Here is a 3253-nt window from a genome sequence, read left to right as displayed (position 1 = left end):
TGGATTTTCGTGTTCTAAGTCGTGCGATAATCGAGTAATCTCGTTTTTAATTTTCAACTTTCCGGACACATGGACTCGAGTTGAGTGCCGGAGTGTCTTCGAGAACTACGGGGATCTTAAAGATGTGTATTTTGCACGAAAGAGATTGTCGAGCAGCCAACGCTTCGGATACGTTCGTTATGTTGGCATCACTGATATTGAATCTTTTGCAAAGGTCTTGAACACCATTCAAGTTAATGGTAAATGGATTCGAGCGTACAAAGCTATGGAGAGGAATGTTACTAATCGTTCATCGAGTAAGGATTATGAATACAATCTAAATGCGGATGACTTTCCACCGGCCCCGTGGAACCGTGGTCAGTCTAATCCAATTAAATGGGAAGGAAAAAGCTTCATGGATTTGCTTGCAGGTGCTAAACACGAATCCAAGGAACCAGAGTTTCATGTTAAACCCACTGTTAAAGGTAACAATCAGAACAATTCGGGGTTTCATTTTCCGGTTCGTAATAGCATCGAAATAAAGGTTGGTGGTAAGTGTTTCGTGTTAAATCTACCCGATTCGGTGAATAATCACAATCTCGTATTTAGCTACAGCAATGATCGGCTATCTTGGACATTGGTCGAAGTGAATAACAAATCGTTTGAAGTCGCAGAGAGGGTTGGAACGAACAATAATGTCAAGCCAGAACTGAAGTCTAAGGGTCTGGTTCAGTTCTCGGGTCATAAGGAGCCTCATAATCTCCCAGACGATCATCACGTTAACATGTCTGAGTGCAAGTTTGAGAATTTTTGGGCTACTGAATCAATTTCTAAATCAACTCGTTTTGATGGAAAAGAGGAAATTTGCGATGATGGGGGTAATAAGTATATACCTATGATCCCAGAATTGTTTCCGGCAAAGGATGCCGGTGACGGGCTAGTTTTTCAGGCCGACGCGGATGTGATGGTTGAGGAATCCGAAGTCATTAATGGTTCTGCTCCAAGTGAGGTTTTTTCAAGTTCCATGACAAAAGATACTTTGCCCGAGGTTGTGGATGGTGGGGTCAAGAATTGCACGCGTGACCCTACTTTTGATTCTCCTTTGAAGTCTAAGATTGATAGACATACTCATACCACTGGCCCAAATCCCCCATGTGATTCGTTTTCAAATTCTAAAGATACTTTAGCTCATAATTTAGGTGGGCCAGAGGAAATTATTAATTCGAGTTCAACAGGTATCCTTGAATCACATTTAGGTGGGCTGGATTCGTTTATTGGACTAGAGAGCATCAAAAATTCTGACGAGCCATTTAAACCAAAAGAAGGTGGGTCTACTATTGGGCTTAGTGTGAAATTAAATGACGATAATCAGGCCCTAAATGGGCTGGATCTGCGCTCAGATGAACGTGACGTGAGTGACCCTAGCCTAATAGAAATTGTTCAGGCTGACTTGCAGGACGTACCCCTCTGTCCTGCTTTTACTGCGGTAGCTCGGTTTCGTGTTAAAAGGAAAAAAGCTCCTCCTTTGATCAAAAGTCATTTTATTAAACTTGTGTGGGGTAGGAATAATATGAAACGTAGCCGACGTCGAGATAATTTTCGGTGGCACGATAGATATTTTTTCGAGAATGTGATGAATAACTCGGAAGAGGATATTGGTTGTTGCTCGTGTTGCTCTTCTTGCGCACCATCGGACTCGGAAACATAGTTTTTTGTTGCCGTGTCGCGTCGCGTCCTCGTTATTGTGTGTTTTCTTTAGTTTTGAGCCTTTGTATGTGTGTGCGTCCTTTTTATGCGGTTGTGTGTTGATTCGTGTATTGTCTAGCTCCTTGCTAGTTTTTATTCGTGTACTGTTTATTCTTAATAATAAAATTTACTTGCCTTTCAAAAAAAAAAAAATATATATGATCAGAAAGTATAAATGCATTTATAAAAAGATTTTTATCTTCCAATACATGTCTACTTCAATTTATTAGACAAGTAATATATATATATATATTACTTGTCTAATAAATTGAAGTAGACATGTATTGGAAGATAAAAATCTTTTTATAAATGCATTTATACTTTCTGATCTTCCGGTCGTTGTCATGCCACCAAAAAAGAACTCTCGAAGATAAGCTGGTACCCAAAACGTCTTAACACGGTATAACCCAAGTATATGTTTATTTTCCCTAGTTTGTATTTTTCGATCACGCGTGGCCATTGTTGCTCAAACTCCTCAATAGTGTCCAACTTATATAAGTTATAAAACTCCGAGCACCAATTTGAATAATCACTTCTTAAGGTTGAATTGAACCAACTACTAAATTTAGTAGTGATGTGCCATATACAAAAGGCATGTTTCGTAGAAGGCATCTCTTTTAAAATAGCTTCTGTGATACATTTATCTTGATCCGTTAATATTGTTTTAGGGGCCCTTTTCATAAGCGAAACGAATTCCTATAATTAATAAAAAAAAACTAACAATGAAATATATATAAGTAATAAAATTAATATTGCATCACTTTCTAGTGTTCTGTTATCATGTTGCATATGGTATACGTTTTAGTATGAAGATCCAATATTATATACATGTTTCATTATGGTAAATATATAAATGCTTACTTGGTTCTAATAAAACTCGTATATATACATAGCTAAATAAGTACGAAGTAATATTTAACCAAAGTAATAAAAAGTACAATTACCTTCATGACCCAACCGAATGTTTTTGTTGTCTCATTTCGTAGTAGTGCACATCCAAACAATATATTCCTTCCACTATTGTCAATTCCCACAAAGATGCCAAAAGGCATATTGATAAGGCTAAAAAGGAACATATATTTCATAGCAATATCCCTCCTAAATAATAGGTTTTCATATGTAATTGTATTATATTTTCATTATAATTGTTTAAATAAATAAGTGCGAAGACAAAAGGCGAAAACGAAGATTTGAAGACACAAACGTCCAAAAAGCTCAAATGTTCAAGATACAATTCAAAAGGTTCAATTTATTGATGAAAAACGTCTAAAAATGACAAGAGTACAAGTTACAAAACGCAAAGTACAAGATATTAAATTGTACGCAAGGACGTTCGAAAATCCGGAACCGGGACATGAGTCAACTATCAACGCCCGACGCAACAGACCAAAAATTACAAGTCAACTATGCACAAGAATATAATATAATATTTAAATAATTATATAAATTATTTATATATTATATATATTTAAAAATTATGTCGACAAGCTATGAGACAAATGATCCTGAGCTGGATTTTCAAACTCCG

This window comes from Rutidosis leptorrhynchoides, chromosome 2, assembly GCF_046630445.1.
Source record: "Rutidosis leptorrhynchoides isolate AG116_Rl617_1_P2 chromosome 2, CSIRO_AGI_Rlap_v1, whole genome shotgun sequence".
Taxonomy (NCBI): domain Eukaryota; kingdom Viridiplantae; phylum Streptophyta; class Magnoliopsida; order Asterales; family Asteraceae; genus Rutidosis; species Rutidosis leptorrhynchoides.
Note: the sequence above shows the minus strand (reverse complement) of the source record.